Here is a 25,936-nt window from a genome sequence, read left to right on the forward strand (position 1 = left end):
GGCGAAGGGTGGGAGGGAAAGTGGGTCCCTCTGGCCATCAAAGCGATCATGGAATTCCAGCAGTGCGATCGCACCATATTGGGGCGTTAGTCTTGAACCTGCTTAGCCAATATTGACGGGGGCCTCCGCCCAGTCGAGCGGCTGAGCAGCGAGGTAGCTCCTCAATGGTCCCCAAATGTTTTTGAGGCGCTCGGGCTTTAGTTCCCAAAACTTTGATAGCTGGTTATGGCATAAAGCTGCATCACTAAGCCAGTCAACCACCTGGGGTTTTTGCCTGCGACCCCAGAATATCGCTACTCTCCTTTTAGCAAGTAGCAGAAGCATAGCTGCCAGCTGACGGTTTTCAGACTGTACATTGCGCACATATCCAAACAAGGCAGCCAGCGGGAATTGTTCACATCTGTGCCCCGTCACTTCCTCCAGTGATTAAAGATGTTTCCCCAATACGACATGAGCTCTGGGTACTCCCATGCCAAATGCAGAAAGGAGGCTTCTGGTGGCCTAATACGCACACAGTTTGTGTCCTCACTCAAACCCGCTTTGTGCGTATAAACAGGGGTCCTATATAGCCTATGGATGAATTTGAAGTGAATCAATCGCAATCTGTAATTGGGCGACAGCTCCCTTGCCTACACGCAGCAATATTCGAGTATAGGCAAGTAATGAGTTTGCTAGGTGACGAGTTAGTTAGAAATTCCTCCAGGACTCCGAATGTCGGTGGTGCTATCGGGAATGAGTCATAAGTCATGGGCAACCCGTCTCTGAGCTGGAAATATGTTAATCTGTCCATCAGCCACGTGTGGTCATCCCCTAGTGCCTCATCCATTCTTATAAACACGAGGTCAGGAAAATGCTGTCTCTAGCGTGTGTAACTGTAGCTTCCGCAGAAGTTGACAGACTCCTGCTTCAGCCGTAAAAGGGAATGCTGGGTGTCTAGTGAGTGGCACAGAGGGTGGGAACATAGTGTCTAGCTGTGCCCTGTGTCGAAACTCCTGCCATACCCAAACTGTGCAGCCGGCCGGATTTATTCCGGGCTGGGGGCGGTGTTGTCGCCGTAACATGGTCATGTGCAGCAGGACCGAATCTACCTGATCACTTTCTGGGACTGTGTGCGCCGTAAACTGAGTTGGGTAGACCCAATAAAACCCAAACTGGGCCTGCGCGCACTTGTAGTACAGTTCCATGTCTGGAGCGCTCAGTCCCCCATGCTCAAACGGATGAGAGTGTCTCCCATGCTATTCGCCGCTGTCCGCCCACCCAGACAAGGGATATCAGATTCCTTCGGAGTAGTTTCTTGAATTCTGCAGTGAGGGGCAGCAGGAGGTTGATACAACATTCAAAAACTTGGGCAGTACTACTATCTTAGCGATAGCAATCCAGCCTGCCAAAGTCAACGAGAGTGACCTCCACCGGTGCAGCCGGCTCTCTAGCCCTTCCATCAATTTGCCATAATTGTAGCTCCAAAGCTCTTCAGGGTCGCGACTGATCCATGTGTCCAAATATTTCACTGGGTAGTCTGCCCATTTGAGTGGAAACTTCGACTGGAACTAGTCAGTGGCTGCAGTCAGCGGAAAGATCATGGACTTCCCCTAGTTTATCGTAATGCCCAGGAAGCCACCACACCTAGTGATTTCACTGATTAGTGGGTCCGGGTTTGCTGCCGGGCGGTTGACATACAGGGTTACGTCATCTGCATACAGTGATACCAGGATCACCCGTGGTGTGAAATTGAGGCCACGGTGTGCGTGATGTTGCCGTAATCTGGCTGCAAGTGGCTCCATAGCCACGGCAAATAGGATAGGTGACAACGGGCAGCCCTGCCTCGTGCCACACACCATTCTGATAGGGGGTGAGACCACTCCATTTATCTGTAATCTCTCAGTCGGAGACGTATACAGAAGGGCACTCTTTTGTAGGAAGAACGGCCTCAAGCCAATACAGGCGAGAAGTTTGAAAAGATAAGGCCACTACAGGGTGTCAAATGCCTTGGTGGCATAAAAAAAAATGGCATCCGCAGGGAGAAAGGGATCGATTTCTTGCATGGTGGCAAAAAGGGTACTAAGATTATGGGACATTTTCCTACCGGAAACAAAGCCACACTGGTCCGGTCTGTGCACTGTGGGGAGCAGGAGGAGTAACCAGGAAGCAAGCAATTTGGCAAGTATTTTATTATCGAGACTGATCATGGACAGCGGCCAATAGGAGTCGCACTGCAGGGGCTTTAGAACAGTTGTGATCAGTGCCTCTCGAAGGGAAGGGGGTGAGGAATCCTTGCTCCAGTGCCTCCTCATACATGTTGAGGAGATGGGGCACAAGGAGTGGCGCAAACTCCTTATAAAATGCTCCGAATCAGGAGCTTTGTCTCCGGGTATTGGTCGGATCACACCTATCACTTCCTTTTCAGAGAATGGCTTGTCCAGGTTCTATGGTGGCTATAGCTTGGCCAAACCAATTTGATCAAGTCAAGGAAAGAGATCAGATCGGAGTGTTCTCAGTTTGGCGAGCAGTGAGGATTAAAAGGCCAGCATTTCTTTTTGTACAGCCTCCTGTCCTATGGCTAAGGCATCTTCGCCGACCTGTAACTCACTGATTTCGTCATTTGCCCTTGTTTTTCTTTTAAAAGTCCCTCTAGGGTTTTCCCGGCTTGGTCTCCTTCTCTATATTGGCGGGTTTTGGCCTCCTTAACTAAATACAGTGTCTCTCTGTGCCATCTTGACCCTGATTCAGCTTAGGATTGCTAGCTGGTTGAAGGAAAAGTACTCGGATTCAAGTTCTAGTATCTCCTTTTCCAGGCGCCAGAAGTTGTCCCTAAGAACTTGCAGGACCCCTGCCTGTTTATCAATACACTTGCCACTGATAACTGTCTTAAAGGCCTCCCACAGCATGGACGGGGATTCTACCAATCCCATGTTTATTTTGAAATGTTCCATGATTGCTGACCTTATCTTTTCCCAGAAGACCTGGTCTCATAGCGCCCCAGCTGGGAGCCTCCAAGTGTTTGCTCTGCTAGGAGCGTAGGGCAGCGTGAATTCTAGTAGGGCCGGTGCGTGATCCGAGTGGGATCTAGTGAAATGAGCACTATTACACACCCAAGTGTCCACATCAACCAATAAGCGATTCTAGACCACGTGGGTCCAGCGGTCGATACACAAGTTCCTTCCCTTCTGTGGGGATGTCGGCGACTCCAGACTTCTACCAGATCATGATCCTCCATGGGGACCTGTAACTGTTCTGCTGCCCGCGGGAGGGTCTGCCTGATTGATCTTTTTCCGGGTTGAGAGCCACATTAAAATCCCCTCCCCAGAGTGTCGCGCCCAGGCTAAGGGACTCCGCCAGTCGCCAAACCTCGGCAAAGAAGGAAGGATCGTCTGTGTGGGGCCATACACTGATACAAGCCTGACCGGGTGACCACCAAGCAGCCCCGCCCCCACAACATAACGCTGTGGATCGCATATCTGTTTGCCATGGGAGCCCCTTCCTCAGAATTATGGCTGTGCCTCTGGCGTAGAGTACCCAGTTTTAAATATTTCTCCCATCCATCCCGCGCCAGGCGCGTGCAGTACAACCAGTGTTCGTTAAGTGCAGCTCTTGTAGAAAACCTATATCCACCCTATGGCGGTTAAGATATGCTGCTACCGGTCACCTCTTTATGCAGTCATCCGTCCACGCACATTCCACGTTACTGCTTTCAGAGTTGTTGCATTCATAGCATTCATACCCCTGCGAGCGTCCTCGGAGGTCGAAGTGTGCGTGAATTGTCATCTCCCTTCATGTGCTGATATGAGGCCAGAGAGGGGAGAAGGGGGTGGGGTAGGAGGGTGGGGGGATGGGACAGAAAACCCATCATACCCTCCCACTTCAACCACCCAACAAGGCTGAAAGACATTTCCCCTATCCCAGATGGGCTGAAAATGGGCAACATTGTAGCATAAAGTGGGCTCATCCCAGAGGGTAGCGCCAGGGGGCTCTGCATGTCCCAGTGATTTTGGTGCTGGGTGGCTGGAAGTATGGTACAGAGAGGTACTGCCTCGCTTGCCGTCAGGCCATCTTGTGCAGTTCTCTGCGTGATCAATTAGCAAAAGGCAGATGTAGCCGAAAGAGGGACAAAGCGTTCCTCCCCCTGATCACCTTTATCATTTAGATATTCAGATTGAAGGTGTTATTACACAAACAATATTCTTTTCTGGGATAATTTGACTTCTTCTTATGACATTTTATTGGCGGAGATCTAGTGGCCTCCCGCGTTTGTTCTCGCTTGTCCGTGTAGCGAAGATGTAATCTTCTCTTCTTTTTCACATCTCGTCCCTGATGAGATGAAGCATGCTTATGCTTCCGAATTTGCAAAGTTTTACATTGCCTTTATTGCAGTTCTTTTTCTTGTTTATGAATTAACCAAGGAGGGAAGGGGTTTGGCTCCCCATTTGTTTGAGAAATGTGCACAATTGCAACCCTCTTCTACCCTAAAAAAATAGCAGTCTCTGCTTGGTTTTTAAAAAGTTTGCAGAACTCACATTCCAGATTATACTCAGCGAATTAAACCCTTTCATGCCTTGATACACCTGACTTTTTCTACTTCCTCCTGGCTTCCGGAACATACTGCATTCTTACACGACTTAGTCTAATCTACTTGCTACGCAGTTCTTACAGACCCGGCTTAACACACTAATTTGGTCATCGTGCTAGTACCGGGTGCAATTAGTTTTACTTAGGTCACATTTAATTAGGGTGACATGGTTCCCCTTGGTTATAAATCTCAACTATGTTATGTGTATGTTATGTTAAAATGGTATTTATAGAGCGCACGGCTACTCAAAAAGAGTGTCCCGGCGCTTTTATTTAAGGTAAACTACAAAATGGTAACACAGCATATTAAAAGAGAAAAAAAAAGTAACACAATCAAAAGGAGAAGCAACCAACAAAGCAGGACCTACTGAATAAACAGCCAGGATTTAAGATCCTTTCTAAAGGCAAGTAAGCTAGTAGCTCCCCGCAATTTGAGAGGCAGAGAGTTCCACAACTGTGGCGCCAGTAGACCAAAGGAACGACCTCCCAAGCGCACTCTCCTTACTCGCGGGACGGAAGCCAAAAACAGATGTTCTGATCTCAGAGAACGCGCCGGTCGATAGAAGGCAATTCTCTTTTGGAGATACTTAGCTCCCGTCGCATGGAGAGCCTTAAATGTCAGGGTCAGAGCCTTAAAGGCAATCCGCTTGCGGATTGGAAGCCAGTGCAGGGTCTGGAGCAAGCCCGCAGCACTGACACGTCTGTTCAGGCCAAAAATAGCTCTCGCCGCAGCATTCTGCACAATTTGAAGCCGCTGTAGCAGGTAGTCTGGCAGGCCCAGGTACAGAACGTTGGAATAATCTAACCTGGAACCTATCAGAGCCTGCACAGTCAGCCTCCTGTGCTCCTCCGATAAAAGGAGAAGAAACCTCCGTAACATCCTCAGGAGGCCGAAGCAAATGCCCGACACCCCCAAGATCTGAGACTTCATAGTCAACCCATTGTCCATCTTAACCCCCAAGTTCTTAGCCAATTGGGATGAGCATATAGGGGGGAACATATTGGCAGGCCACCAAGCCTGCCAGTCTGGCTCCGTGTCGCACCCAAAGAAAAGTACCTCGGACTTATCGGAATTGCACTTGAGGCTGTTCAGTTGGAACCATTGAAACACAGCCCCAAGGCAATCCCGGATACTCTTCCCATCAAAGTCTCCTCCTCTCTTACACGAGAAGAGGAGCTGGGTGTCGTCTGCATAGGATACGATCCGGGCCCCAAACGACTCCGCCAACGCCGCCAGAGGGGTCATGAAGATATTAAAAAGGGTCGGGCTCAAGATAGAGCCCTGAGGGACCCCGACTCCCAGAGGCGGCATCTCGGTGGAATCAGGCGAGGCCCAGACCGTTTGCCGGCGGCCCGTTAGGAAGGAGGAAAATCAACTAAGCACCGTCACCCGCAGTCCAATCTCATAGAGTCTTAGGAGAAGACCATCATGGGGGACGGTGTCAAAAGCCGCTGACAAATCCAGCATCACCAGCATGACTTTGCCCCCAGTGTCCAGAACCCCTTTAATGGTTTCTGAGACCTCGAGGAGCGCAGTCTCCGTACTAAGATTTGGACGAAAACCCGACTGAGAGGCATGCAAAATCTCATTCGACTCTAGAAAGTTGGACAGCACCGTCTGCACGTGCTTTTCAACAACTTTCGTAAGAGCCGGCAGCAGGGAAATAGGCCGATAGTTGACTGGGGCCTTTGGATCCAGACCAGGCTTTTTGAGCAGCGGGATGACCATTGCTTGCTTCCAAGCCTGCGGAACCACTCCCTGACTCAGCGAGAGATTCAGTAACGGGTTAGCCAATGGGTTGACCACCTCGGCCAGTTTTGCCAAAATCTTAGCAGGGCATGGGTCCAAGGGCGAGCCCGATTTCAAATTGCCCAGAAGTGCTAAAGAGGCGGGCGCAGATAAGGGAGGAAATATGTCCAGCGTCAAACCTGGCAAAGCAGAGGACGATCGAATAGCCCCAGAATTAATTCGCTCCACGGATACAGTTGATTGGAAAGAATCCTGTATGAGTTGGATCTTGCTAGTAAAGAAACTAGCGAGATCAGAGGCCCAAGAATCAGAGGGTCTCTCCTCAGAGATGTTAGTCCGTGGGGAAATAAATTCTTTAACTATAGAAAAGATCTCCTTACAGGAGTTTGAGGCAGCCTCTATCCTCCCTGCCAGGTAGGCTTTCTTGCTCAGGCGGATATCCCGGTGGTACTCCTTAACCACGCTCTTATAAGTCAACTTAGCATCCGAGTCATATTTTACTCGCCAGGCTCTTTCAGCTACCTTGCATTGCTGCCGCCTAGCCGACAATGCTACGGAAAACCAAGGGGCGGAAACTCGTTTGGAAGTAAGACGAGGAGCCAGTTCCGGGGCCAAATCGTTAAGCCTGTCAGAAAGCCATACCTGTAAGGACTCCAGATCCTTTGACAGGTCGCCAGAAAGAGGGCAAGGGTGATCCAGGGCCGCCTGAGCCAGCATCTCAGGGGTCACTCGATGGTACGCCCTATGGGTACGACCATGCTGCTGTAGGGCGGCACCAGCCAATTTACCTGTGCCTTTGATAAAAATTTAGCCAGCAGATGGTCTGACCACAGTACCGGGATAATTTCTAAGACCTCCAAAGAGGAAGTCGAGAAAACCTGCTGAGATGCGATTTCCTTCTATTGAAATTTTTTTGACAGCCGTGCAGATGGCGATCCTTAAAGAATAGCCTCTTGCTCAAGGTAAACATATCTTTGTCGTTTCACCTGTGCTTGCCTTTGAGGTGGTCACAATGGCTAGCTTTTCTAATTCTAAAGCCCTTCATCCACGTTGGATTCAGTGGGCTACATCTATAACACAAGAGTTTCTTCAGTTTGAACATGTTCATCCTCTGCCTTCTTCGCTTCTTCCTCTTGTTCAGTAGAAATGTATAATTTACACTCTTGGTTCGGCACAACCGGCCATTGGTTCTAAGCAGACGTATTCTGCAGCTGGTACTATTGATATAGGCACTATGACCACTGGAGTTTTCCACTCAACTTTGATTAATACTGAGTTCCTTGGTGACTGAACCCTTGTGGTGGGTGATTCTTTTTACTATGTACAGTCTATTATTGACAATTTACATTTTTGGAAACAATTGACTTTAGGGATTTTGAAGGTAGCACAAAGCAGCATAAAACACCTTGAGTTAAAGTGGCTGGTCTTAAAGATCGCCTGCTACTTACACATATTGTACATACATTGGGTCATCAGCGTGCTGGAGCACACGCTGTTGGTAATTCAATGGCTGATGAAGCAGCCAAATCTGCAGCAGCCACAACTAAAGTAGTGCGATTCCGCCTTCTATGACTAAAATCGATGATGACATTCTAGCTGCTGTCAAACGGGAGTTTAACAAACACAGGAAATTCAATGGCGCACGCCAAGTGTCGTCGATTACATGGTTCTGATTCTTTGCTTTGCAAAAGGTGAGGGAAAAAACTCCAAAACCCTCAAATATGGACCCAAAGTCTGTTACATGTGAAAGCAATTCCTATGCACACGCTATAGTATTGTACAAAAAGTCAGTTGTATACAGATGAAGTGTTGTCAGATGTTCTCCTTGTTTTAATTCAATTAGAAAACCACTGGGTCCTGCCAACACGTGTTTTGTCTTAAGGGTAGTGACCCTAGACTTCTTCAGGGCTGCAGAGTCAAATAACTTCTCAGACCTATAAGCCGGTGATAATTCCAACCCTGCCGGTCATAGGAAAACCAAAGTATCTCTTCAGATATAAAGTCTTCGTGATTCTTATATAAAAGGCCTCGGATAATGTGATGCGAGCCTATGTGGTAGAATATTCTATAGGGGCTAGCGGAGGTGTTAAGAGGCCAGAATATGCCTCATGAATCTGTCATTCTTCAAGCGAGTAAGCTGCTGCAGTAATCCAAGAACTCCCGGGAACGCGTTCGGAACCGAATGGACGGATTCTAGCTGCCGTCCCTGCATCTCGTGATAGTCCTTCCTTTCCTCAAGGATTTCCTTCTAAATATACTTACCAATTAACAGCTGACAAAGCTCCCTTTGTATCTATTCCAGGGGTTGGTGATGGTCTGATACCCAGCCTCAACCGCAGACCATCTTTGATAGCCGCCCATGAAGGTATTGCTTCTGTGCATGCAGGAGTGGCTGCCACTGTTTATCTCTTAAAACAACGTTATTGGTGGCGAAGCTTTTATACTGGCAAGCACCATCCTTGCTGATGCTCCCCGGCAGCAGGAAGGGGATATCGAGTCTTCAATTGACCTGGTACCTGTTACACCATCGTCACACTCCATAATGGAAATTATTAATTCTGATGCTCCAGCTGAGGCCCTTCTGTGGTACAAGAACCAAGAATCCATCCAGAATCACACACTCCTTTATTCCAGCTGAGTTCTTCTTGTTACTATATCGATCAAGATAACTTTTCTTCAGACAGTTCATTGTCGTCTTCTGTTTTGCCCCCACCAACAGCGCAGATTTGTGTTTTCATCTCCAGATTAAAACACACTTATCTGGTTCGACCGTGGATATATATCTGAATCGTGTTTTCTTGTATATTCTTTTTATTTACAATAAAGTAATTCTCTACATTAGAGCAGAAAGAAAAAGGGGAGAAATTACAATCTTGTGGAATATTAATATCAGACAGTTACCACAAAGTTTTCTGCTAGGTGGACATGCACTGTCCAGTTTCTATGACTGATTCGCAATAATGTTTTAACATTTCACTTTCAGATATACTCTTGAATCCAGTTGATAAATGCCTGCGAGAACAATGAAAGAAAGAAGAAATTCCCACATAAAGAAGGGGAGAGGGAGTTGGGGGCTAACGTAGTAAACATGCTAGTGAGTAGGTGTTGGGCTATCTACGGGGGGTGTCTGACTAGCAGTAGGTTGCTCTTCCTCTTGAGTGGAAGCATAGCCATCCTCAAAGTGCACGCCCTAAGTTTGGGTGGGTTGAAGCAAGTGTACTCCAATTTAGAAAAATGGTTTAACAATTGCTGCCATATAGTTGTGAATCTATTTGTCGTGAAGGTAATATGAGCCGTGAGAAGTTCCATAGCCATTGCATGGTAAAGGCGTGTGAACCATAAGGCAATGGGCGATTTGTCCGTTTTTCCCCAGTATAATGCTATTATCTGTTTGGCCGCACTGAGCATATGTAATATTACGCGCCAGTCAGCTTGGGTCATGGCAAGAAGAGTCATAGGCCTGATCCCCAAAATGGTCACCACTGAATTGTCAGATATGGGGAATACAAAATCTTTAATGTGACTAAGGATTTCCTTCCAGTAGGTGGTTAGCAGCGAGCAATGCCACCATATGTGCAAGAAATGTCCGATTGCACTGTTACATCTCCAACAGTTAGGCATGGTATTGGGGAACATTTTATGCAATTGCTGTGGACCATTGTGCCATGACTTTATATACCATCTCGCGTTGCACTATACTTCTAAATGTGGTAGATATATCCCGCCACCGGTGTTTCCACTGTTTCGAGGCAAGTTCAGCCTGGCTGTGCGATTGCCAGCGTATTTGATAGTGTGGGGGTTGCTCAGAGCAGAGTGCTGCAAAACATATGTTCCGGAGATCAGGCCCCTGATCCATCATATGACCGGCTAATGTTTCGAACGGAGTGAAGGGTAGGGCCGTCCCCTGGGTGTTAGGATGTACATACAGCCACTGTCATATTTGGAGATATAGCAGTCGGGCGTGTTCCGGGATATGGAATTCCTTGTTGCATTGATCAAAAGATGTGAATAGGTCACCCTCAAAGAGGTCTTGAATTACACGACAATCCCCATCAGACCATGCCGGAAAGCAATGTGTTTGTAGTGCTGGTGGGAAGCTTGGGTTACGTGCCAGGGGGTGTTAGGGGACGGGAAGAAAGTTAAACCCTTAGAGATCGCGTTTTTGTCCCAGATTTCTAGTACAGTTTTTGTAGGTGTAGCAATGTATGTGCTATACGGCGTGAAGCCTGGCAAGAGCCATGCTAAATGTAAAAATCCCACATGGGTCTGCAAGCGACAGTCCTGTCCATATGGAACCAGTGCTTTTCGCTCTCACGGACCATCCATTCAGAAATATACCATAAATGTGCCGCCCAATAGTGTTGTAAGATGTTGGGGCAGGCTAGTCCCACTTTATCACGAGGAGTGAGTTTGAGAAGCGCTGTTGCTTGCCCCCCCCCCCCCCTGATAAAGCTCCTTAGATCCAGTTGTAGACTTAAAATGTGTGATTGCGGTATTGATGTAGCCAACGTTTGGAGTAAATATAACATTTTTGGTAGCAGTCATTATGATCGCATTTAACCGACCTACCATGATATCTGCAAGGACCTCAATGCACGTAAGCCTTCACGGATTGCTCTTCTATAGTCCTGCCAGTTAGCTTGAGTCCATGTGTTCACCGTAGGGGTTAAATTAAGTACGAGATATCGGATTGTGTGTGTGGCCCATTGAAAGGGTGTGAGAGATTTTTAGCTCTGGTAGCTCTGCCGCAAGGATGATGAGGTTCAATGCCCAGAAGTTAGCGGCGTTAATCTTGAGACCCGAAGCTGCTTCAAACAGCTGCAGAAGCTTGAGAAGGGCCGGGAGTGAGGTACGTGGTTTTGATAAGGTTAGCAATAAGTTGTCCGCGAACACAGCTATTTTGTGCTCCAGTACCCCGAAGAGGATACCACTGATTTTGCCTGATTGTCGCACTGCCATGGCTAGTGGATCCACCACGAGGGTGAAGAGCAGGGAAAGAGAGGGCATCCCTGCCTAGTGCCCCTGTGAATGTGTATCGGATGTGTAAGCAGCCCATTAATTCTGACCTGAACTTGTGGGGAGGCATAGGACGTCATTATCCTGGTGATCATAATAGGGCCCAACCCAATTTTCTGTAAAACCGCTCTTAAGAAGCCCCATTACACCCGGTCGAAGGCCTTTTTCGCATCTAGGGATAGAAGACAGACCGGGATGGTTCCATTGGTGTGCCTTTTCTACTAGGTGTGCTATTCGCCTGAAATTATCTGCGCCCTTGCGGTGTCAAAGAAACCCCACCTGATCAGGTCTATAAGTCCCGGCAAGTGTGGCTCTATACGGTTGGCTAGGATTTTAATGTACATATTTAGGTCTGTGTTTAGGAGCATGATGAGGCGGTAAGAGGAGCATTGGGTTTGGTCTTTGCCAGGTTTGGGGATAAGTGCGATCTCTGCCATGTTTATTGTGGTTGTCGGGCCTGTTGTTTCTGTGAATGAATTAAAAAAGCGTAGCATCTGGTCCTGGAGTTGTGGTAGGAAGATGCGATAAAATTAGACTGGTATTCCATCTGGGCCTGGTGTTTTGCTTCTCGGCAGTCCTTTTAGAGCCCGCTTAAGTTCTACTAGTGTAATTGGGTCTTCGAGAAGTTGCAAGTGTTTATCTAATGGGGTCCATGAGCAATTGTCGAAGACTACCCGTATATGCGTCGGTTGGAGAGTGTCTTAGGTGTAGAGGTCAGTAAAGTATGCTTGAAAGGCTGCCAATTTATCCTTTGCCACTGTGGCCCAAGTGTTTGCAGTTTTGATTGTGGAATTGTGTGCTTTTGCTGCCTTTTGTTTCAATCTGTGCGCCAAGGTTGCCCCCACCTTATCTCTTCCGACATATTTTTGTTTTAAAATCAGCAGTGCCCAATCCGCCTTATTGGTTCTAAGTGCCCTTAACTGTCCCAGGAGTATAGCCAGACGTCGTTTGTAGATACGTGAAGGGGTTTCCTGGTCTACCCTCTCTAGAGATTTCAGTCGCTATTCAGCTTGTTTTCTACCAGTCGGGCTTCTCGGGTACGCGCTATTGCGATCAATGTAATTTCTCCACTAATGGTCGCATTAAAGGCATCCCACACTATTGGGTGGGGGTCTATCGGGCAGATCATTGGATTTGAAGTATGCTAATAAAGCCTTTTTGATTTCCACCAGGTCTACCGGGTCACGCAAGACATATGGAGGGAGGCGCCAGCGAGGGGTAAGCCATGCGGAGTGAGTGTGGTTGCGCAGCGTCAGTTCCACGTGATCATGATCTGAAATTGAGATCTGACATGGAGACAGTCATTACATCTTGCACAAAGGAGTGAGTGACGAATATGTGATCTATCCGTGAATAAGAACTGTGTACGTGTGAATCATAAGAATAGCCGGGCATGTCAGGGGAGTAGTATCACCATGTATCAATCAGGCCTAAGTCATCGAACTTGCTCTTTAGTGCTGCCGACATGGCCCCAGTTCCCTGATATGAACTAATGCTACGATCGTGTTCGGCGCTCCAAACCAGATTCAAGTCTCCCCCAAAAATAAGTGGGTGGTCTAAGTGCTGTATCCGCTCTTTCAACAGGCTTCTGAGGAAAAGATCCTGAGCTTGGTTGGGTGCATAGACGTTAAAAAGGGTGAACGTTAGTGTCCCCAATTGGACTTCTAGCTTTATGAATCTGCCCTCTCCTCCCGCGCTATATCTTTTAGTGATCTCAGCTTTTCACAGGATGGCCACGCCAGCCATTTTAGTTGGCGACGACGCCCACCATTGTGTAGGGCCATGAGGTGGGTGTCTGCTTTAAGAAGTTGAGTCTCTTGCAAGAATATTATATCTGGGTCCTGGAGCAATAGATAACGCCAAATCTGACGACGTTTTGCAGGAGCATTAAGACCCTTTACGTTAAGGGAAAGGATCTTCAAATGGTGTTCAAATGGTGTACTACAGTTTTGTGCATTGCAATGTGGGAGAGGATATTTAATGGACCTGGCATATGACTCTGCCTTGCCAGAGTGGTTCCTAGGGTGTTGGTCGAGGTAGATCTCTACCTTGTACAAGGAATTGTATGGGAGTGTAGCCCAATGGCTCAGCTGGTGAAGTGGAAGAACCTGTCTCCTCGGAGTACAACATCCCTGGGGCGCTAGGTGGCGCGCGACCGAGATGGACGCACACCAGTGAGGCTCGTGCCCTCCGGGCACAAAATATACATCTAAAGCAGCCGAGGAAGTGCGATATTTGAGGCGGCGGCAGCAGCAGCAGTAAGCCGCGGACACGAGGCCGGCGTAGCACCGGCGCCAAGACCGCAGCCTGTCTCTGGCAGGCAGGCCGCACCAGAGAAACGCTGCCGCATCCCCATAGATCCACAAAGAGGGCGCCCATCTCCCAGAGGCGTTAAGGCTACACCACAACACCAACTGCGACGGTGAGGAGGCTGGTGGGGGGGCCATGGTGGGAGCATTCGGGGCAGAGGGCCGGGCCCGATCCCGGGACCGACGCACCTTGTAAGAGCAGCCATTGCGTGCGGCTGGCCTCTCACTCTGCTGTGCACGAAGAACTCCAACTGCCACAAAAGCAATACTCTGGGGCCACAGACCCACCCCAACCCCCCCTAGCCTGGATCGACAAAAGCAGACCCCGCATCCCTCACCTGCTGATCTGGAGGACGGAGCAGATCCTGGTTGCTTGTGGACCATGTGGCAGCTCCCCCCCCCCCTCCATCTTATAAAACTTTGTCACAGACCTGAAACTAGAACGGCTGTCCGCTCCGGCTCCCTCCCATCGCCGCTCTTCTTCTCGGGATCGGGTTCGCTCCCGCGACTGCCGTGTGACACCAGTTAAGCGTAAGCACAGGCGTTGCTTACGGAGATCTTCTTCCACCCGTGACGCTACCGGCCATTCCGCTCGTAGTGAGCCGGTTAAATGAGTACGGCGTTCTCCGTATCCACCCTTTCCGGGTGTTGGGGCAACACGTGCCCAAATGGAGGCCTATTCTAAGGCACTCCAGGCTTGTTTTCAGGCGCCCCCTCTTCCTGGTGCGTCTTCGGGCCCCACAGAGTTAGCAGGCACTGAGGCCGGGTCATAGTCTGTGGACTTTTCCCCGGCGCCAGCTGCGTGCACCGACTCGGATTCCAGAGCACGGCCCTTCCCGTCTTTCAGCTCAAAGCCCTGTAGGGTTCCCTGCGCCTTGTACTCTCTCTATGGAGGTTGTTGGCGTCCTTGCTACACCACCATGGCGCCGTTAAACGTCAGTTCCAGCGTCGACCTGGCTTCCCTTGGTGGATGATCTCCCCCGTGGCATTCGTTCACGCCGGTGCTCCCATCTAAGCCTCCTCCTATGGATCCTGGACTTCTCTGGACTCCCCTGCTCGAGGGGCCAGGGTGCAAGTTCCTTGTATAGCCTGGCCTTCTGGTCGGTCTCTGCCTTCGCTACTCCTCATGTCCAGTGGTAGACTTAGCCGTCAACCATCTCCTAGTGACCATTTGTTATCACCTACACGGATGGCAACTGAGTCTAATTCTGCCTTTGCGCGCTCTATTCAGGGTGCAGCTGCTGTGCTTAGCCTATAACCCCCTATGGTGCCTCTACTTTCTGATCCTTTGTTGGATCTGCTCCATTTGGAGCCTGTTGAGGTAGAACCTTTGCTGCCCTTCGGGGACTCGCTGTTTGACACTCTGCGTGGGACTTGGTCCAGACCCTCTTCGGTGACCCGGTTGATAGGGCTATTGCCCGTAGGCACCACCAGGTAATCCTCTTTGTCTCTTAACCCGCCTGCTCATGGCCTAGTTGTTCAGGCTGCTTTTGATTTGCACTCGTCACACTCTTTACCATTGTTACCTCCCACGAGAGGGTCTCGGTAGCTGCAGGATTGTGGCCACAGGCTTTTCGCCTCTACGCTAGCGCAGGCCTCCGAGCTTTAAATACAGCCTGTGTGTTTGTGCGCGCATCTGCCGCTCTTTGGGACTACGTTGCACACCTTCTCCCCTCTATTCCGGAAGAGTCCTGTATGGAATTGCTCCGCATTGTTCTGCATGGAAGATGCATGGCGCAATTTTCCCTTCGGTCTTTCCTGGATGCAACTGATTCTATGGGACGGGTCCTAGCTCGCGCTGTGGCTTTACGTCCCCATGCTTGGCTTTTTGACAGTTGCTTCCCTGATCATATTCGTGATGCCCTTAGGGATCTTTCGTTCAATGGAGTGTATCTTTTTGACCGCCATGCAGATTCGGCGGTCTCCCATATTTTGTCGGTCCTGCGATAACGCTGATTGCCGTGGGGGTGTGGCCTGACAGCATGGCCAGCTAGTCGCATCTCGGCAAAGCTAGTGCCCCGTATGGCACAATCCTACAGTAATCCTGGCGGAATCATAATATTTTTTGAAGAAGTTGGCATCGGGACCCCCCCCTGCCCTGAGGGTCCCTGACTGAGTGCGAGAAGACAGTCCACAGTTGGGGAAATCGTCTCTAGAAACCTGGAGACGCGCCGGGTTACCTGACTGAAAGATGGCGGCGCCGGCCCTTGCCGGGGGATCGGGGGCCTCTCTGTAAGCCAATTCTAACAGGCTCCAGGGTGGAGACCCGAGTTGAGGACCCAGACGGAGCCACTATCCTCGCCGCATTGAGTGGGGGCCTTGTGGAGGTAAAATCGGAGGCGAGTAGCTGCTGCGGATCCCCCGGCCAATTTGAGCATTGAGACCCGGATGTGCACTCTACGCGAGCCCGGTGCTGGAGGTACGCCGTGAACGGCCCACCCGATATCCCACTACACAAGCCTGGAATTGCCCATGGTGGTGGCGGGCTTACAGCGTCCACGCGGATTGGCAGAGTCCGGACTGTAGGCCTGGGGCTCCCGGTTTGGAGGTGAGCCTGCCACCCCCTTATGCACCCAGCAGACATGGCGATCTGGGCCGTAGCTTTCGCGGCAGTAGCCGGCGGCCAGGGCACTCCCTACGCAGTTCGGTGGAGGTGATACCCTGCCAGAAGCCTGCGGAGGAGGGGCAGATGGCTCCGAACAGAGACCCGGGGAGAACACTGGCATACCTCGTGCTGAGAGGAAGCCTGAGAGGCGATCTGCTTTGGGACACGAGTTGCGATAAACGAAGGTGACAAATACAGGTGCATCCCTAATGAGATGTGTATGGGCCCTGATATAACAAATGGGATGGTGAGGCATACTGGCCTGGACTTGGGATAACGTACGGTGATATGGGGATGTCCTGAAGTCCCTACTGAACTCGGAGGCGTGTCCTGGTAACATGGCGAGTTAGACGTGTATTAGTGGTGCTCCTGCTCTGAATAGCGGGCTGCGCGACGGCGCCTACAGCACAGGAGGGAGGAGGCGGGACCTCACGGGCCGGCGAAGACATCTACGCGAGGCCGTGGCATTGCAGCCTGCCTGGTAATTGGCCTGAAGACTACGTGGAGACTGCCTGGGGGCCCGGCTGCGGGCCTCGGATGTCTGGGGGCTGCATCTCGAGCCCGGCTGCGGAGGAGCGCTGCCCACACATGCCCAGTGCAAGACTTGCCCCCCGGAAGCCTGGCATTACTGAAACGATAGGCCGGAGATAGGCCCGGATAGAGGCAGAAGGGGCGAGGTGAGGCCTACCTCCACTACAGCGGGGCAATCGGTATCAAGATTTGACGAAGGCGTGAGGGCTGGGCAGTGGTGCACAGTGCCGGAGGCCGGGGGTTGTACCCCAGGAGGTGGGGTGAGGGGTCCCCGTCCCCCCACCCCCCCCCCCCCTTCGAGTTGCGTGTACGGGGTTCGGACTCACGAGGGTACTCCACTAGACCAGCCCGGCATGCCTGGAGAACAGAGGCGGAGGGCCTGGTATTTGCTCCAAGTGGCGGACGGGTGGCCTGCTCGGTGTAGACGACAGTGAATCCCCAGTGGGGAGGTGGACTGCTGGAGGGAACCCCTTCCCTGGTTCGTTTGGACGGAGGGGCCACTGCGTCATCCCTTGAGACGGCCTCGCAGACGATGGGGAAAGACCGTCCCCTGAGAGGCGCCCAGACGAATAAAATTGTGCAATACACGGTCCCGGGGCCGACAGCGACAGATCGCCTTCGTGCGGACATGGAGCAGGGAGCCCACCAGGATTCGGCCGCACGAGATAAAGCAGATATATTGGCAGCGATTCAAGACTCCAGGGTGGCATTAGAAACCAAAATGGATGGGATGGCCATTGACCTTAATCACCTACGCCTGGATCTCAGGAAGGTGGCGGACAGGGTCACCACTACGGAGGGAGACCTGAGTACTCTGCAGTCGGAGGTCAGACAGCTGCGGGAGACGGTGACGGCTCTCCAGGACCATACGGCCCGACTGGAGGACAGGGCGGAAGACTGCCAAGGACGCTCTAGGCGGAACAATCTCCGCTTTTTGGGATTTCCTGAAAAGGCGGAGGGGCCGGCAGCAGACCTCTTTCTGGAAGACTGGATTGGCAGAGCGTTCCCCCAGCTGAGGCTATCCACAATGTTTGCGGTGGAAAGGGCACATAGATCGCTGGGGCCACCACCAAAACCAGGATCCCCGCCAAGAGCCTTGATTGCCCGGATGTTCAACTTTAGGAACCGGGACATGATCTTACAGCATATTCGTGCCAAAGGCCCACCTCGATTTGAAGGCCAAGACATTCACATCTACCCCGACTGTACTAAAAAAGTGCAGGACCTGCGGAACGACTTCCTGTGTGTTAAACGACGGATGCGTAGCCATAATATTAAATATAGCCTGATGTTCCCAGCTAGGCTCCGAGTGCAGTACGCAGACAAAGTCCACTTCTTTGGTACCCCGTCGAAGGCAGCAGATTGGATGGATTCGCTGGGACTGGCCGGCCTGGACCAAAACCAGGGATGGCAGGAGCAGAGACGCCGGAGCAATCGACAGAGGAACCAGCAACGCCGTGACGAAGGACGACAGCGGCGGGACCGAGATCGGGCAGACTAGGGACGTATCGTGGTGGGACCGGATGGCACACTCCTTACGGAGAGAGAGGTGATCCAGACGCAGAACCAGTTCTCCCCACTCTGTCTGGTGCAGGAAACACAGTCGGATCTGGAGGGCGCCACCGGCCCGGATGTGGTGGGCTCTGGAAACAAGTGAGGGAGAGCCCTGATGCTGTGATTGAGTGCTGGACCACCATAGACACTGTGAGTACCGGGTTTGGCCCGCTGGGCACTTGACTTTACTGTGAGACGATGGTGCACGGGCATTGAGCCCTCTGGACTTGAGGGGTGGGGGGGGTTGAGAAATGTTGGAAGAGGGTACATTATTCCGCCTACATGCTGGTTAGGTTCGCCGGCTGTGGAGTGCCGAGGCGGCCTGGCTAGACCTTGGTCGGGCGGGGTTGCACGGTGCCAGGCAGTTGGCTGATTCACAGAGTCAGAGGGAGGGAAGTTTAAAAGGACTTGGGTGGGTAAGTGAGGTTGTAATTGTTTTTTCAAGTTGAGAGGGGTATTCTGGGGGGTGGGTGGAGCTTTGGGGCGGGGTTCAGAGTCCTCAAACCAGGACTGGTTGTGAGGATGACGGGCTACCGCCTGTAAGGGGAGGGAGTTGGGGTTTTCAGTTGGGGGTTTGTTGGGGTTGCTGCCGGGTCTGGTCTATGTTGGCACACAGGGGATCGAAGACTTACTCCTCAGGCGGGGGCAAGCCATGATAATAATGGGGGGTTCCGCGCACCACAGGCGGGGGACTGGGATGCCGACAACTGTTCACTCATGACCGGGGATAACCAGAATTACAAACCGATTACTTGGAACGTTCGGGGGCCCAATAACAGGGTGAAACGGATCCGGGTGGCATCATACCTAAGGCGCTATGGGGTCAGTATAGCTCTACTCCAGGAAACCCACCTATGGGGAGACTGTCTTAAATTTGTCCAACGCAGGTGGAGGGGTCAGCTTTTTGCTACATCCTACTCCGGGTTTGCCCGGGGAGCGCTAATATGGGTGGCACCAGGAGTCCCCTTTCAGGCTCTGCATGTTACACAGGATCCTGACGGGAGGTATGTGGTGGTGAAGGGGACCCTAGATGGGTGCAGTATCTGCCTGGTGAATGTTTATGCCCCGAATAGTGACGATGGTGGGTTTTTAAGCCGAGTACTGGGATTGCTGGATCTGGACCCTGATACAGAATTGGTGGTTGCAGGGGACTTTAATTGTGCCCTAGATGGGGAGCTCGACAGATTCCCCCCAAAACTGGATGCCAAGCCTCATGTCCGAGAAGCAATGAGCCAAATGCTTCTTAATTATGGCCTACTGGACGTGTGGCACCACCATAACCCTAGTCGTAGAGTCTACTCGTGCCACATACCTGCTGCCAATACCTTTAGCGGATTGGACTACTTCTTCATTCAAAAGACGGCGATCTATCGGGTAACGGAGAAGCAATACCTAGCCCGATATCTGTCGGACCATTCCCTGCTCCTGATTGCTTACTCACTGGCCCGACCGAGATCGAAGATACCACTATGGAGGCTCAATATTGAAGCCTTAGGCGACCCGATTTGTAAGGACGCCATATCGACTAGGCTGAATGAGTATATGGAGCTCAACTGGGGCTCCGCTAGCAACAGGGCGACTGAGTGGGATGCAATTAAAGTGGTGCTTCTGGGAATATGTCGGTCCACGGAGGTAGGGGTCAAAAAAGTATTGGAGCGTGACCTGCGGCGGCAGGAGGAACGATTGGAGGCGTTGGAAAAGGAACTCCCCGCGAATAGTAAGAGGTCGGCTGAAAGGGACGACGTGCGGCGGCAGATAGGAGACTTATGGGACTCGCTAGGTAAATATGTTAGAACTACGAGTAGGCGTAGATGGTACACGGAAGGGGTTAAGGCAGGGCGGCTGTTGGCGCCCCTGATTCGGGCGGAGACTCCGCCTCACCCAATCTTGGCACTTAAAAACGACCTGGAACAGATGGTGTATGCCCAACATAAAATAAATAACGTATTCATGGCCCACTTTCGTAAAATATACACTGTCTCCCTCGGACCTTGAGGCGGTGGAGGCCTATCTGGTTGAGATGGAACTGCCCAGCATAGACGCGGACAGTCAGGAAGCCCTGGGGGGCCCCTTTAGTGGGGAAGAACTACGGGCAGCTATCGCCCACCTAAAGACTGCAAAGTCCCCGGGAATGGACGGCATACCCGCCGAGCTCTATAAAGAGTGCAGCGGACTGCTGGTCCCCAAACTACTAGAGATCACAGTGGAGGCCGAGAAACGTGGTACGCTCCCAGACTCCATGAGGGGAAGCATTGATTATGATGATCCCCAAACCTGGGAGGGACCCCCTCCTCCCCTCCTCCCCGGCTCCTATAGGCCCATTTCTATGCTGAATGTGGATCTTAAAATTATTAGTCAGGCGTTGGCGTCTAGGCTCCTCCCTTATCTTTGGCGGCTGGTCCATGATGACCAGTCCGGCTTTATACCGGGCAGAAGTACATTGCGGAATATCCGTCGCCTGGCACACATTATGCAATCTGTGGAAGGACGGGCCCAACAGAGTACCTTGGTGTTCCTTGATATCGAACAGGCGTTCGATTCGATCAGGTGGGATTACCTATGGCAGGTTCTGCTTAAAATGGGCTTGGGGGAGGGGTTTAACTGGATTAAGTTACTATATGCTCGGCCGATGGCACGGGTCGGTACGTGTCGGACGCATTTAGTATAGCAAGGGGAACGCAGCAGGGTTGCCCGCTTTCCCCATTGCTATTCGCCCTGGCAATGGAGCCTTTGGCGTGTCCTCTGCGCAGGATACATGTAGGACAGGGTGTGCGGGTGGGGAATACGGAGCATGTGGTGTCACTGTACGCCGACGACGCGTTAATATATTGCTAACAGCGTTGGCCCAATTCGCTGATGCCTCCGGCCTTTACATTAACAGAACAAAGTCACAGCTTTACACGATTGACACCGAGATCAATTGGGGGGGGGGGGGAGGACCAACGACCGGTGCTGGAACTTCCATGGGCGGAGGACACGGTCCGATATCTAGGGATATGGCTCGATAGGTCCGAGGCGGGTTTTATCAGCGCAATATGGGGAGGATAATCCGTGGGTTGCAGGGTAGTATTACCTTTTGGAATTCTCTTAACCTCTCCCTGATGGGAAAGATTGCACTCATAAAGATGTTAGTCCTGCCCCGATGTCTATATACCATGCAAGGCTCTTACTTTGAAATTCCACATCGGGTATTCCGGGAACTCGATTCACTGCTGGTCCAACTATTATGGAATGGGAAGCGATGCAGGGTTAGTTTAGAAGTCCTAAAACGTAGTTGGGGTAAAGGGGGTTTGGAGATCCCAGATTTGGAACTTTACTACTTTGCATCGCAATTGCAACTTGCCATAGCCTGGTTGGACGCGGATCCCTCTTGGGAGAGGTCCCTGCTGGCAGGTACGTACGGGGACCGACAGCTCGGGGCATTGTTCTTGCGGGCCGGGGGGCTTGCGGCGCCCGGTCCGCCTCTGGTGTGGCTTGGGGCTGCAATTTGGAATCGAGTGGTTCGCAAAATCATTCAGGACAGACCTTTTGCCCCGGAGGCGGACCTCTGGCAGCTGCCGCCCTTTGCTCAGATTGACCAGGTAATGTCGACAGAGGCATGGCAGACGGGGGGCTGCCTGATGTTGTCCGACCTTTACCCGGACGGTTAATTTATCACTTATCAGGAGGCAGTGACAGTTGGGGGCAGGACAGTTCCTGCAATATGCAAAAATAGCGGCCACGACAATTATGGCCTACGTTTTAGGGGGCCGTTCTTTTTATCGTCCCCCTAAAAATAGAAGAAAAATGGCAGCAGGTGTGTCCACAGGAGGTTACGCCGCGAGACTGGGAAAGGATACACGAGTGTGTGCGGAAGGTGGCAGTGAGCAATCGCTTTAAGCAAATCCAGTACAACATAATACATATGACGTACCTCTCCCCTAGAAGGTTGCATGCCATTGATGGCTCCAGAGACCCCCAATGTCCCAGATGTCATTATGATCCAGCAGATTTTCTGAATATGGTTTAGACGTGCCCATCGATCCAGACGTATTGGGGGGCGGTTCTTAGTAATCTGACCCGGATAACCGGATGGACTATTGCATTGGATCCCCGCGCATGTCTACTAAGCTCGATTCCGCGGGACCCAAAACGCAAGATAAGCAGGTGGTTCCTGATCCTGGGGCTAGTTATAGCCAAGAGGCGTATAGCAATTCACTGGTTAACACAGCAAGGACCGCTATTGGCAAAATGGAGGTCAGATTTACGGGAGTGGGCCCTAGCCGAGGAGGGGCACATACGGAGCACCAGGAGGGATGCCAAACTGCCTGAGGTGTTACTGGCATGGGGAGAAATGATGCAGGAGATAGCGGGACAGGCCTCCCAAGTCACCATATCCAGTGCAGCTGAGATGTCCTTCGGAGAGGGGGGGACCCCAGGACAGGGGAGGGTGATAGAAGGCGGCCCCGCATGAGTGCTTCGATACATGGACCTCGAGTTACGTTGACCCGGCAGAGGGGGGGGGGGGCATGAAGGGGGGATGTTGGGATGAGGGGAGGGGATGGGAGGTGGGAGGGGGGAATTTTCTAAAGTTGGATTTGATAATGCGTATCAAACGAGACACCGGAAGATAATGTTGAAGATAGTGGACTTTCCACGGAGGTGAACTCAGACATTGTTGTTCTCAGTTATTTTTAATGTGCGGTTCCTCGCCTCAGCAGAGGTGGACGAAATGTAGAATTGTTGGTTGGGAGGTGAGCGGCAGGGCTGGAGAAAACCTAATAACGAAATTACGGATACCGCAACAACTCGAAAACTTAAAGGTTACACTTGCTGGATTAGGCCACTGGTAACTCACAGCTATTTGTCTCACTGCTTATTATTTCTGTGCTTCTTTGCTGAATCTGTCGGTATTGATATGTTATGTACTCTAACGACGGCGGAAGTTGAAATATTAAGAAAACCAATAAAGAATGTTAAAAAAAAAAAATGCTGATTGCTGTGTTCTCGGCGTTATTTTCCAGGACCCGCCCTGATACACAGGTTGGGTTTCAGGGCTTGTTACTGTTCACGGCTGGATAGCCATTTTTCAGTTTGTTTGGCGCAGCCGGTTGGCTGCTTCCTTTCTTTTCAGTCCTCTGACTGTGTGCTTAGCCCAAGAGGACACCCATACTGCTTTGCCTTATCCTATGTGGGGTATTTGATGGCATTCGTTTCTACCGTTGTCTTGGTACGCTCCTATGGAGTCTCTGAGCAGAGATCCTGCTCGAAGTCCCTTGTCTCTTACTACAGGATTCCTCGTATAACTTGCCTTATTGCAAGTTGGGTTGGTCTGTCTGTATGGCATCAGGATCTGGCGTGGCTCCTGTGCCGTGTACTGTTCAATCTCGCACGTCTGGTCCACCGCCTAGTTGTGGCGGTTCTTTTGCAAACTGCACCCTCTATGCAGCCTGTTTCTTATTGCCGCTATGCGGCCTGCTTACTGTTGGTCCTTCTGGGTGCACCTGCAACTTCTGGTCTTCCAAGCTACTGGGTTAGCAGAGGTTGTCGGCCGTACGTGGGGCCGCTTATCCTATAGCTGTGTCCTTAATCCCTGGTTTTCGTGGCCTTTTATCCTATAGCAGTGTCCTTACTCCCTGCTTTTGGTGGCGCTTCTCATATAGCAGTCTCCTTAATTCCTGCTTTTTTCCGTATGGGGATTTCCAAGCTTTGTTTGGGGTTCATGCTATACACGCTGAGGGGTGTCTTTTCCTCCTTCATTGCGGGGATCTTTACCTCTGGCCTAACTTTTGCCAGGGTTGTGCCTCATTTTTTCTCCCACTCTTGCTTGCGGGGGACTCTTGTTGGGTCACGTTTTCATTGTTCAACGTTTCCCCTCCTGCTCTAGGTCCCCTCGGCGCTCTTAACCGACTGGTTCCTGCAGGCTCTCTCTCTCATATTGTGTCCGTGGATCCTGCCCCGGTCTACTGCTTCCGCCATTTCCTAAAGTGTCCGGTTCCCTGGTACCCTTTTTTGGGCTGCTGCCCTCTTGCATTTTGGTGCCTCTGGGCTGCTCTGCTACCCAACACGAAGTCATTGCGTCCTTCGTATAGCTCTAGAGTCCACACATCGTGATTGGGTTCCTTCCTGTCTTCGCTCTAGTTGGTGAAGCCCCACTGCTTGTACTCTGCCTTCACATACTATGGCGCCATCAACTGGTCATGGCATGTCTTCTACCCTCAGTGCTACCAGCATCTTGCGCTAGAAATAGCCATTTTGCCACTTCTGTCGCCCATATCTTACTGGTGCCAGTTTCAACAGCGCTACTTTTCCCTGTTGTGGTCTTTAGGCTGGTATATGAGGTCGCTGTCTTGCTGGCTGCTGTATCTCACGGCTTGGCTGCCATCTGCATCAACAAAACTCACCATATCTGGGGTATGGTTTCTTATCAATGCTGGCACTTTCTGGGTAAAGGGAACCCTATTGCCTCTGCTGTCCCACATGCAGTTGCGGGCACAAGTTCCTCAGTGTTCTTTCACACTGTTTTCTTGGATGACCTGTCCTTGTTTAGGCTTTTGTCGCTGCTTCAAGTCCTGGAGATCTTTCCCGCTCTGGATGGGTTCGTCTCCCACTTTCGAGTCCTTAACTTTCACTTAGCCTCAACCCACTTTCCATAACTGGGTTCTTTCCTGCTGTTCTAACAGCTTCTATTGCCTTTGCCTCCCACTGCTTCCGCTCCCTTTAGAATGTCATGCTCAGGTGGTTACCTGCGCTCTGTCCTCCTTATGGTTTTAAGTCACCTTTTGGGCCCCTACTTTCTTTTTAGAACTTCATAGGATTCGGTCGCAGACCCGCCTCCTCTGTGGTTATGGCTTTGGTATCTATACCAAGTTAAGGAATCTGCGGCTAGACTTCTCTATCAGATGTAAGAGTTACTTACCTTCGGTAACGATGTATCTGGTAGAGACATAGTCTAGCTGCAGATTCCTTAACGCCCACCCATCTTCCCCGCTCTGCGAGGGCCTTTTCAGGCAGAGGCTTTTCTATACTTGCCTACCTTGGGGTGGCTTGCCCTTTTGCAAGGTGATATACTCTCACTCCAACACAGGCTAATTTGTTCTGTTCCTAGATCGTATGTTCCTTCCAGTCCTTGGCCTGGATTGTAGGGTGTGAAATACATACACGCTTTATCCCACCATCCCGCTTTCCCCTTCTGCATTGCCTTGTGGTCTTTGCCACCTCGGCGGGCTTTCCTTCCGGTCTATTGGCTATGTACATTGTGGATCTTTGATTAGGATTGCGACGTCCCTTTTTGGTGACGTCTTGGGGTGAATTCTCTTTCATCTAGTGTTCCGGACCTGCTTTCCTTGACGGTTTTACTTTCAGGCTGTGGACTTTCTGCCCTCTGCCAGGCTGTTTTTCCACATCCTTGTCCCCCTTTAACATTGCATGAGCCTTCGCTCTTCCGGGGTGGCTCTTCAGAGCACTGCTCTCTCACTTGCCAATTTCTTCTAATTTTTTTCATCATTTTTGCACACTGTTCCCATATTTTCACAGTTTTTGGTGATGGCTCCGCGTTCTGACGCGGAAAAGTTTCTCCAACGAAAACTGACGTCAGAGTGCCAGGAGGGGCATATATAGCGCCACTGA

At 51.1% G+C, this 25,936-nt stretch overlaps 1 protein-coding gene across 2 annotated transcripts in view; it reads left to right on the top strand.

Moving 5' to 3' along the window:
* The window catches only part of LOC146829228 (UAP56-interacting factor-like), an 801,405-nt gene that overhangs the window by 616,288 nt on the left and 159,181 nt on the right, over positions 1 to 25,936 (top strand). The window lies entirely within an intron of this gene.

This window comes from Triturus cristatus, chromosome 5_2 (assembly GCF_964204655.1).
Source record: "Triturus cristatus chromosome 5_2, aTriCri1.1, whole genome shotgun sequence".
Lineage (NCBI taxonomy): Eukaryota > Metazoa > Chordata > Amphibia > Caudata > Salamandridae > Triturus > Triturus cristatus.